Here is a 13090-nt window from a genome sequence, read left to right on the forward strand (position 1 = left end):
CATTGTAATCCCAATTCCTTTGCCCTCTGGAATATCATATTCCATGCCCTCTGATCCTTTAATGTAGAAGGCACAGCAGCCCCCTCCTTCTGACCTTCTAAACCATCTTTTGTTAGAAAATGATCTCAGGAATTAGAATAGGCAAGGAGGAAACAAAACTATCACACTTTGCAGATGATATGATGGTACACTTAGAGAATCCTAGAGAATCAACTCAAAAATTACTTGAAACAATTAACAACTTTAGCAAAGTAGCAGGAAATAAAATAAATCCACATAAATCATCAGCATTTCTATAAATGACCAATAAAGTCCAGCAGCAAGAGATAGAAAGAGAAATTCCATTTAATGTTATGGTAGATAATATAAAACACTTGGTAGTCTACTTGCCAAGACAAACCCAGGAACTCTATGAATACAATTACCAAACACTTTTCACACAAATCATATCGGATCTAAAAAATTGGAAAGATATCAATTGCTCATGGATAGGCTGAGATAATATAATAAAAATGACAATTCTACCTAAATTAATTTACTGATTTAGTACCATACCAATCAGACTACCTAAAAATTATTTTATAGAGCTATAAAAAATAATAACAAAATTCATCTGGAATAACAAAAAGGCAAGAATATCAAGGGAAATAATGAAAAAATGCACAAGAAGGTGAGCTAGCTGTACCAAATTTGGAGCTTTACTATAAAGCGGCAGTCATCAAAACTATCTGGTACTGGCTAAAAAATAGAGTGGCAGATCAATGGAATAGGTAAGGCACAGGAAACACAGTAGTAAATGGCATTAGTAATGTACTGTTTGATAAACCCAAAGACTCCAGCTTCTGGGATAGAAATTTTGTATTTGACAAAAACTGCTAAGAAAACTGGAAGATAGTATGGCAGAAATTAGGCATAGACCAACATCTTACACCTTATAGTAAAATAAGGTCAAAATGGGTATGTGATTTAGACATAAGAGGTGATAGATACCATAGGTAAATTAGGAGAGGAAGGAATAGTCTACCTTTCAGATCTTTGGAAAGTAGAACAGTTTATGACCAAACAATAGATAGAGAATATTATGAAATGCAAAATGGATGATTTTGATTACATTAAATTAAAAAGGTTTTGTACAAACAGAAGCAATGCATCCAAAATTAGAATGGATGCAGAAAGCTGGGAAACAATATTTTATAGCCAGTACTTCTGATAAAGGCCTCATTTATAAAATGTGTAGGGAACTAAATCAAATTTATAAGAATCCAAGTCATTCCCCAATTGAGAAACGGTCAAAGGATATGAACAGGCAGTTCTCTGATGAAGAAATCAAAGCTATCTATTGCCATATAAAAATGTTCTAAATCACTATTGATTAGAGAAATGCAAATTAAAACAACTCTGAGGTACCACCTGACACCCATCAGATTGGCTAATATGACAAAAAAAAAAGGAAAATAATAAATGTTGGAGAAGCTGTGGGAAAATTGGAATACTAATGCATTGTTGGTAGAGCTGTGAACTGATCCAACCATTCTGGAGAGCAATTTGGAATTATGCCAAAATACAATAAAGCTGTGCATACCCTTTGACCCAGCAATACCACTTTTGTGTCTTTTTCCCAAAGAGATCATAAAAAAGGGAAAAGGACCCACATGTACAAAAAAATTCATAACTGCTCTTTTCGTGGTGGCAAGGAATTGGAAATTGGGGGGCTGCCCATCAATTGAAGAATGGCTGAACAAATTGTGGTATATGAATGTAATGGAATTCTATTGTGCTTTAAGAAACGATAAGGAGGAGGAGTTCAGAGAAACCTGGAAAGACTTGCATGAACTGATGATGAGTGAGATGAGCAGAACCAGAAGAACATTGTACACAGTATCATCAACATTGTGTGTTGATCAACAGTGATGGACTAGATTCTTCTCACCAATGCAATGGTACAGGAGACTTCCAGGGGACTCACGATGGAAGGGGATCTCCAAATCCAGGGGAAAAAAAGAACTGTGGAGTATGGATGCTGATTGAGCAATACAATTTCTTTTTTTCGGGGGGGGGGCTATTGTTTTTCTATTTTGAGGTTTTTCCTTATTGCTCTGATTCTTCTCTTATAACCTGACTAATGCAGAAATATGTTTATATATATATATATATATATATATATATATATATATATATATATATATATTTCTCATATCTAGTTACCTGCTGTCTAGGGGAGGAGGAAGGGAGGGGAGGGAGACAGCAAAATTTGAAATTGTAAATCTTATATAAACAAATGTTGAAAACCGTCTTTACATGTAACTGTTAAAAAATAAAATACTTTTATCAGAAAAAAAGGAAAAAAAAGAAAATGATCTCAGGATATTCTTTTGTGGGTTTTGATGCTCCAGGAATTGTCCTATGGCATTATTTCAGAATGGCTCTTATTTTAATAAATTTGACTCAGTTCTCTATATGTTTGAGAAATGAGGCTTTTATCAAACAAACTTGCTTCAAATATATTTTACAGTTACTACTGCTAACAACACTTCTCTACATTTTATTTCCTCCCAATGACATTTATTTTTTGTTTCCTTTTACCCTGTCCCTGCTCAAAAGTGTTTTACTTCTGATTGCCCCCTCCCCCAATCTGCCCTCCCTTTTATTATACCCCCATTATCACCTTCCCCTCCTACTTTTCTGCAGGGTAAGATAGATTTCTATACCCAATTGAGTGTATATTTTATTTCTTCTTTAAACCAATTCTTATGAGAGTAAGATTCACTCATTCTGTAGTACTTACCCCATCTTCCTCTCTACTCCATAAGCTTTTTCTTGCTTCTTTTATGTGAGATACTTTACCCCATTCCACATCTCCCTTTTCCTTTCTCCCAGTGCATTCTTCTCTCACACCTTAATTTTATTTTTTAAAGATATCATCTCTTTACATTCAGCTCATATCTATGCCCTCTGTCTAAATAGATTCTATTCAACTGCCATAATAATGACAAAGTTCTTTTGAGTTACAAGTATCATCTTCCCATGTAGGAATAATATCCCTTATGATTTTTTTTTCTGTTTACCTTGTTATGCTTCTCTTGAGTCTTGTATTTGAAAGTTAAATTTTCTATTCAGCTCTGGCCTTTTCATCATGAATAGCTGAAAGTCCTCTTTTTCATTGAAGTCCCATTTTTCCCCTGAAGGATTTTACACAGTTTTTCTAGGTAACTGATTCCTGGTTGTAATCCCAGTTACTTTGCCCTCCAGAATATCATATTCCAAGCCCTTTTAACCTTTTCTGTGGAAGCTGATAAACCTTGTGCTATCCCGATTGTGGCTCCACAATACTTGAATTGTTTCTTTCTGGTTGCTTGCAATATTTTCTCCTTGACATGGAAGCTCTGAAATTTAGTATAATATTCCTAGAAGTTTTGATTTTGGGATCTCTTTCAGGAGGTGATTGGTGGATTCTTTCAATTTCTATTTAGCCTTCTGGTTCTAGAATATTAGGACAATTTTCCCTGTCAATTCCTTGGAAGATGATGTCTAGGCTCTTTTTTTTAATCATGGCTTTCAGGTAGCCCAATGATTTTCAAATTATCTATCCTGTATATATTTTTCACGTCAGTTGTTTTTCCATTGAGATATTTCACATTATTTTCTATTTTTTTATTCTTTTGGTTTTGCTTTATTGTTTCTTGATTTCTTATAAAGTTGTTAGCTCCCATTTGTTCAATCCTAATTTGTAAGGAGTTATTTTCTTGAGAGAGTTTTTGTACCTCTTTTTCCTTTTGGCCAATTTGGCTTTTCAAGGCATTCATTTCCTTATTGGCTTTTTTGTATCTCTTTGACCATTTGGTGTAGTCTGTTTTTTTTTAAGATGTTCTTTTCTTCAGTATTTCTTGTGTCTTCTTTACCAAGTTGTTGACTTTTTTCATGATTTTCTTGCATCACTCTCATTTCTCTTTCCATTTTTTTCCTCTACCTCTCTTACTTTATTTTCAAAATCTATTTTGAACTCTTCTATGGTATAAGTCAAATTTATATTTTTTCTTGGAAGTTTTGGATGTAGTAGCTTTGACTTTGTTATCTTCTTCTGAAATTGTATTTTGATATTCCTTGTCACCATAGAAACATTCTGTGGTCAAGATTTTTTCTGTTTGCTCATTCTCCCAGATGATTTCTCGACTTTTAACTCTTTGTTGAAGTAGAGCACTGCTTCCTGGGTGGAGGATGCACTGTCCCAAGCTTTAGGGGGTTTGTGCAGCTGTTTTCAGAAATACTTCTAGAAATATGTAAGTTTTTATTTCTTCCAAGTTGGTATGATATAACAATAGCTATGTTTACTACTCTCATGGACCATGCTCTGGTCTGCAAGCAACCACAGGCCTGCTTTTCTGCCCTGGAACTATGAGCAGACTTCTGCTACACTCTGGCTGCAAGCTTTGGTGGGCTTGTGTTCCTCGCCAACTCTGGTAGCTCAGAGTCATTTTAATTTACATTTATCTAATCAGTAGTGATTTATAACATTTTTCACAGGACTACTGAAGGCTTTGATAACTTAGTTTGAAAAATGCCTGTTCATATCCTTTGACCATTCATCACTTGAGAAATGGCTCTTAATTCTCTAAATTTTACTCACTTCCCTATATATTTGAAAAGTTAGTCTTGTCAGAGAAATCTGATGTAATTTTTATAGTTATGATGACTAGGTCTTTCCCTCCATCCTATTTAACCCTTATTTATTTTACTCTTCTCCTTTTACTCTGTCCATACTAAAAAGTGTTTTGCTTCTTACTGCTTTTCCACAAACCACCATTCCTTCTATCAGTCCCCCAACCCAACATACAAACCTTCTTTTATCCCATTCCTCCTGACTTTCCTGCAGGATAAGATAGATTTCTATACCCAACTGAGTGGGTATGTTATTCCCTCTTTGAACCAATTCCAATGAATGTAAGGTTCACATACTGGCTCCACCTCCCCCATCTTCCCCTCCACTGCAAAAGCTTTTAAATGTCTCTTTAATGTCAAATAATTTACCCTATTCTACCTCTCTCTTCCCCTTTCTCCCAATGTATTCTTATTTCACACCACTTAATTTTATTTTTTACGTAATCATCCCATCATCTTCAACTTACACATGTGTCCTCTGATGAGAAAGTTTTTAGAATTTACCATTATCGTTTTCCCATGTAAGAATATAAACAGTTTAACCTTATTGAATCCCTAATTATTACCTTTCCTGTTTACCTTTTTATGCTTCTCTTGAGCCTTGTATTTGAAAGTCAAATGTTATATTCAGCTCTGGTCTTTTCATCATGAATGCTTGAAAGTTCTCTATTTACTTGAATATCCATTTTCCCCCTGAAGGACTATATTCAATTTTGTTGGATATTTGATTCTTTGTTGTAATCCTAACTTTTTTTGCTTTCTGGATTATCACATTCCAAGCCCTCCAGAAATTGAAGGTTTCTAAACTTTCTCCCCAAAACAGTGAAGATGGTCATATGTTGATAAAAACATAATAATATATTAGGTGAATTTAAAGATTGCAATCTAGAGTATAAATGGATTTAATTCACCCATAAAAAAGAGTTATATCATAGGGGAAAGCAACAAAAGAGTTTGTTGAGTGAGCTCACATAAAACATAGGGGCATATAAAAATTTAAATCTGAAGCTGAAATAAAAATACTACTTTTTCACCTGAATCCAAAAATAAAAGAGTTTTTGCTCATAGTTAACTACAAGGTAACTGAACAAAATAACTAAATAATGTCTAAAATTTCCATAGGCAATGAAACAGTAACAATATTGAGTATATGTGAAGCAAAGAAAAAACCTATGAAACATAGAGTACTGGGGATATTTGCTTAAAGGAAAAATTGAAAAAATGCCAAACTGGGCCATGTAATAATATAGAAGGGATATGTGTTGCAATCTACTTCATGAAATTAATTAAATGACATTGAGATAAATTAAGTAACTTGCCCAAGGTTACAAAGGTAAAGCCTGAGAACCATTATTTGAACACCAAATTACATTACAATATTTATCATAAAATATTAGTAGATGGGGATGTGAATATTCTTCTTTTGGAATTTGACAAATCAAATAAATATAATCAATGATGAGATTACAAAGAGAATGTTGGAAAAATTATTTTGATAAATGAATGAAGATAATTGGATTAAGATGACAAGATTTTTGTTGTTGTATATTTGGTTAGCAGATATGCTTTTACCAAACTATTTTTAAGGGCATAAAGAACTCATAAATAGTTGATAAAAGACAAAAATAGTTTAATTATATTTTCCTTGAATGATTAGAGAACATTTTGAATATTAAACAAATTTTTGTTCATATTGATACCTTTGCCAATAGTCAAGTAATGCACATAATTCACTAATAGAATATTAACCAGAAACAAAGATATTTGTTACACTGCCTATCTATTGAGATATCACTGAATAAATATAGTTGAAAGACCTGACTTCCACAATCAGGAGAAAAATTATATCTGTTATCACCACAATACATATTATTTAATTTGGTGCCAAAAATGTATTTGAAGCATTCTTAGAATTTCACATCTCTAAATTTTAATGCAAGCTCCTTTGAATATACATATGTTCCCTTCCCAACTTGGTAGCACAGGGAAAAATAATATTATAATCATGCTTCCTGCAAGTGACTGATTTATTTGAGAAAATGCAAGTACAATGGATGACTTGCCAAGGTCCCCTGAGGTTCCTATGCACTCTTACCTAGGTAAGATTTATGCTGAACCATATCTCATACCAAACTGGAACCAAACCTAATCAGATCCCTGCTTCAGGTTCATTTAGTGGCATTATAATCTTTGCTCCATGGATACCCCTCCCCCACCACATACCTACTATACTCCTGACAAATTTCATCATGACTCCTATCCCTCCAGAGGAGGTGTTAGGGTGAGTTTGGGGAAAGAATATTTGCAGGATATTAATGGCTTATTTAAAGGAGAAATTATGAATTTATTTTTAAAATAATATTTTATTTTCTACCATTTACACATGAAAACAATTTGAACAATTTTAAGTTTTAAGTTCCAAATTCTATCCATCCTTCCCTTCCTTCAGCCCTCTCTGAGATGTTAGTCAATCTGAAAGAGGTTATACATGTGTGACATGTAAAACATTTGCATTATCAGTCCTTTTGTGGAAGAAAACTCAAACTTAGATGTAAAAGAAAGTGAAAATAGCATGCTTTTGTTTGTATTAAGACATCACCAGTTCTTTCTCTGGAGGTAGATAGCATTTTTCAGCATGAGTCCTTTGGTACTGTTTTGGATCACTGTATTGCTGAAAATAGCTAAATTATTCACAGTTGTTAATCACACTATAATGTTGTTAATGTGTACAATGTTCTTCTGGTTATGCTCACTTTACTCTGCATCAGTTTGTATAAATCTTTCCAGTTTTTTTTTTCTGAAATCATTCTGCTCATAATTTCTTATAACAAAATAATGTTCCATTATAATCAAATACCATGACTTGTCTAGTCACTCCCAAACTGATGGGCATCCCCTCAATTTTCAACTTTTTGCCACCCCAAAAGTGTACTGGTACAAATATTTTTTATCCAAATGGGTGCTTCCTCCTTATTTTTATCTCTTTGGGATACAGATTGAATAATGTTATTACTACATCAAAGGGTATGCACAATTTTATAACCCTTTGGGCAGAGTTCCAAATTGTTCTCTGGAATAGTTGGATCAGTTCACACCTCCACCAACAGTGAACCAGCTGTCCCAGTTTTCTAACATTACCTCCAACATTTAACATTTTTGCTGTTCTATCATATTAGCCAATCTTATAGGTGTGGGGTAATACCTCAGAGTTTTAATAAGCTTTAGTAAATTTATTTTTAAAGTTGTTTTAATAAATTCTCTAGTCAATGGTGATTTAGAGAGTATTTTTCATATGGCCATAGATAGCTTTGATTTCTTTGTCTGAAAACTTCCTATTCATATCCTCTAACCTTTATTAGGTGGGAAATGACCTGTGTATGTATATATCCACATATATATATATATATATATATATATATTTGATTCAATTTTCCATAAATTTGAGGAAAAAGTACTTTTATGAGATATTTGCTATAAATTCACTCCCCAGTTTTCTGCTTTCTTTCTAATTTCTGTTGTATTGGTTTTGTTTGTATAAAAAACATTTTAATATAAGATAGTCATAATTATCCATTTTGCATTTCATAATGCTTCCTCTATCTTATTTGGTACTAGATACTTCCCTTATCCTTAAATATGAAAAGTAAATTATTGCATGCTCCCCTAATTTATTTATGGATTACCCATTATGTGTAAATCATATACCCATTTTGACCTTGACTTGATATATGGTGTGGGATGTTGGTCTAAACCTCATTTCTACCATGCTGTTTTCCACTTTACCTGGTAGTTTCTGTCAAATAATGAGTTTTTATCTCAAAAATCTTGGATCTTTGGGCTCATCAAACACTAAATTACTACAGTATATTATATACACATTTTATCCCACTAATGCAAAATGCTATTTATTAGCCAGTACCAGATTATTCTGATGATTACTGAAATCAACAGTTTGAAATCTGGTACAGTTAGACCAAGTTTCTTCACATTTTTTCTTGATTCCCTTGATATCCTTGACCTTTTTCCCTTCCAGATAAATTTTATTATTTTTCTAGCTCTATTAAAAGAAAATTTTGGTTGTTTGATTGGCATGTAACTGAATAAATAGATTAATTTAGGTAGCATTTTCATTTTTATTATATTGGCTTGGCCTACCCATGAGCAATCATATTTTTCCAATTATATAAATCTGACTTAATTTGTGTGAGAAGTGTTTTGGAATTGTGTTCATGAAGTTCCTGGGTTTTCTTGGCAGGTAGACTCTGAAATATTTTATATTGTCTACAATTGCATTAAAAGGGATTTTTCTTTCTATCTCTTGCTGCTGGACTTTGTTGGAAATATATGGAAATGTTGATGATTAATGTGTGTTTATTTTACATCCTGCAACTTTATTAAATTGTTCATTATTTCCACTAGTTTTTTAGTTGACTCTTTAGGATTCTCTAAGTATGCCATCATATTATCTGCAAAGAGTGATGGTTCTGTTTCTTCATTTGGTATTCTAATTCCTTCCAATTATTTTTCTTCTCTTATTGCTATAGATAGCACTTTTAGTACAATACTGAATAATAGAGGTGATAAGGGGCATCCTTGCATCAACTCTGATTTGTAAAGTCCTATAATTTTTCCTTATTACAGATAATGCTTGTTGGTGGTTTAGATATATATTACTTATCATTTAAGGAAAACTCTATTCCTATGATCTCTAGGGTTTTTAATAGGGATGGGTGTTGTACTTTGTCAAATGTACATTTTGTACATCTTAAGATAAACATATGATTTTTCTTCCTGATACATTAGGTTATGCTGATTGTTTACCTAATACCAAACCAGCCCTGCATAACTGATATAAATCACACCTGGTTCTAGTGTATAGTACTTGTGATATATTGCTGTGATCTACTTTCAAGTATTTTATTTTAAACATTTGCATCAATATCCTTTAGGGAAATTAGCTTATAGTTTTCTTTACCTATTTTGGCTCTTCCTGGTTTAGGTATCAACACCATATTAATATCATTAAAAGAATTTGGTAGGACTCCTTTGCCTATTTCTAAATAATTTTTAAAGTATTTGAATTGATCGTTCTTTAAATGTTTGGTAGAATTCAGTTGTGAATACATCTAGCCCTGGGAATTTTTCTTAGGGAGTTCATTGGTGAATTGATCAATTTTTTTTCCCCCAAGATACAGCTCTTTACGTATTCTATTTACCCTTTTGTTAATCTGGGCAATTTATATTTTTGTAAATGTTCTTTGATTTTGCTTAAGTTGCCAGATTTATTGGCATAATGGGAGGAAATAGCTCTAAATAATTATTCTAATTTCTTCTTAATTGGTGGCAAATTCACCCTTTTCATATTTGATATTGGTAATTTGGTTCTCTTCTTCCTTATTTTAAAATCAAATTAATCAGGGTTTTATATATTTTGTGGTTTTTAATAAAACCTAATTTCTTGTTTTATTAGTTTAATGGTTTTCTTTTCATTATATTCAACTTCCTTTGATTTTCAGAATTTTCAATTTGATGTTTAATTGGAGATTTTAAATTTGTTCTTTTTTTTCTATTTTTAGTTGCATGCCAAATTCACTGATCTGCTTCTTTTATATTTTATTGATTAAACATTTAAAAATATAAATTTTCCTCTAAGTACTGATTTATCTGAGTCCCATAAATTTTGGTGTTATCTCATTGTTGTCACTGTCTTTAATCAAATTGTTGATTATTTCTATGATTTATTCTTTGGCCCATTTATTCTTTAGGATTTGATTACATAGTTTCCAATTAATTTTTAATATATCTTTCTATTGTCTTTATTAAATGTAATTTTTATTGCATTATGACATAAAAAGGAAGCACATAATATCAGTGCTTTTTTGCATTTTTGTGAGGTTTTTATGCTATAATACATGTTAATTTTTGTGCAGGTTGCCATATCATTTTTTTAATTCCCATTCAGTTTTCTTCCAGCAATCTTATCATATCTAACTTTTCTAAAATACTATCCACCTCCTAAATTTCTTTCTTGCTTATTTTTGTTAGATTTATCTAGTTCTGGAGAACAGAAAATCAAGATCCAAAATAATAATAGTTTTATTGTCTATCTCCTCCTGTACCATATTAATGTACTCCTTCTAAAATTTAGATTCTATACCATTTGGTACATATATATTAGTACTGGTTATTGTCTTCTTTGTCTATGATATGTTTTAGCAACATATAGTTTTCCATCCTTATATCTTTTAATTAGCTCTATTTTTTTTTTTTTTTGGTTTTTGCTATGTCTGAGATCAGAATTGCTACTTCTGGGTTGCTGTTGTTTTTAATTTCAGCTAAAGCATTATAGATTCTGCTCTAGCCCCTTAACTTTATTCTCTATATGTCTGTGCTTCAAGTGTGCTTCTTATAGATAGTATATTATAGAAGCTTTTTTTTCATGACTTTGCTATCTGATTCTATTTTTATGGGGGTTTATCATATTCATATTTATAGTTATGATAACTAACTATATATTTCCTTCCATCCTATTTTTCCTTGTTTATCCATCTCTCTCTCATTTTTCACCTTGTCTCTCCTCACAATGGTTTTTACTACTGAGTACCACATCCCCCAATTTGTCACTTCCTTCTATCAGTCTGTCTCTTATCCCCTCCCTTTTCACTTCCCTATAGAGTAAGATAAATTGGCTATATCCAAGCGAGTGTCTCTGTTATTCCTTCTTTGAATCAATATGATGAGAGTAAGGTTCCAATGCCTACCTGCCATGCCCCTGCAAACACCATCTTTCCCTCTGGTGTAGTAACTTTTCTGTGTTCTTTTATGTAAGACAATTTACCTCATTCTATTTCTCCCTTCTACCTCTTCTACTAGAGCAACCTTTTTTATACCCCTCAATTTAGTTTTTTTGTGACATTCAATCTCATCATAATCAGCTCGTTACTTTTACCCTGTGTCTATGTTTACTCCTTCTAATTTGCCTAATACTGATAAAGTTCTTAATGAGTCACAAATATAATCTTAACATATAGGAATATAAACGAGTTTAACCGTATTGAATGTCTTGTGTTTCTCTTTCCTTTTTATGTTTTTATGCTAACTCTTGAGTCTTACATTTGAAGATAATTTTTTTTTGTTCAGTGTCTGATCTTTAAATTAGGAATGCTTGAAAGTCCTTTGTATCATCAAATACGCATTTCTTCCCTGAAGGACTGTGTTCTGTTTTGCTGGGTAAATGATTTTTTGGTTGTAATCTAGCTCCTTTGCCCTTTCAAGAATAAAAATCTTCCAAGCCATCTGCTCCTTTAATGTAGAAGTACTGTCTAATCCTGACTGTGGCTCCATAATATTTTTTTTTCCTTCTTGTTGTTTAAAATGTTTTCTCTTTGGCCTGGGAGCTCTGGAATTTAGCTATGATATTCCATGGGAGTTTCTATTTTGGTTTCTTTTCATGTGGTAATTAGTGGATTCTTTCAACTTATATTTTACCTTCTGATTCTAGCAAATCACGGAATGTTTTCCCTTGACTAAATTTCTTGAAATATAAGAACCACAGAAGAATGGGCTGAGATCATTTTCTATCCAAAGACAGCAATAGAAAGACAGCATGAGGTGGATGCTGTGCCAGGTGGAAGTGGAGCCCAACCCCAAGGTTAAGCTGAAACAGATCCAATCCCCAGCAGGCTGAGCCAGAGAAAGAGACCCGGGAGCCTCTGGTATCAGGCTGCAGTGCTAATTTCTTCTGGAACTAAGCTCATGGTCTGGTAAGAGGGCTGAGCAGTTGGCTAGGGGGAGATTACTTAGGTTTTTCACCCCTGCTGGGAACCAGGAAGTAGGCTTGAGTGGTGGTGGCCCAGGTGGGGGAGGGGTGCAGGCATTTCAGAACTAACAACCACAGCCACAAAGTTTTTCTGCCTTGTTAATGAGAAAGTTGGTCTGAGATTATCTACAGACCATAAAAGAGGCCATGCAAGTGAAGAACCTGCCCCTCCTTAAATCATACCACGTTAGACCCCCTAAAACTTGGGACAGTATATCTGGAAAGAGTGCCACACTTTAAGAAGGAGGTAAAAGTCAAGTAAAAGATGGGCAAAATGAGCAGACAGAGAAAGAGGAGACCAGGAAGATCAAGGTGCACCCTCAGAAGAGGAAAGCAACATCATGACTCCTAAATCCAAAGCTTCCAAGAAAAATGTGAACTGATCTCAAGCCATAGAATCAGTCAAAAAGGACTTTGAATATAAAGTCAGAAATGTAGAGGGAAAAGTAAGAGAGGTAGAGGACAAAATGGAAAGAGAAATGAGAGTGATGAAGGAGGGTCATGAGAAAAAAGTCAACACCTGGAAAAGTCAAATTGGCCAAATGTAAAAGGAGGTACAAAAGCTCTCTGAAAAAATCATTGCTTATAAATTAGGATTGAGCAAATAGAAGCTAA

The sequence above is a fragment of the Dromiciops gliroides genome, chromosome 2, assembly GCF_019393635.1.
Source record: "Dromiciops gliroides isolate mDroGli1 chromosome 2, mDroGli1.pri, whole genome shotgun sequence".
Classification (NCBI taxonomy): domain Eukaryota; kingdom Metazoa; phylum Chordata; class Mammalia; order Microbiotheria; family Microbiotheriidae; genus Dromiciops; species Dromiciops gliroides.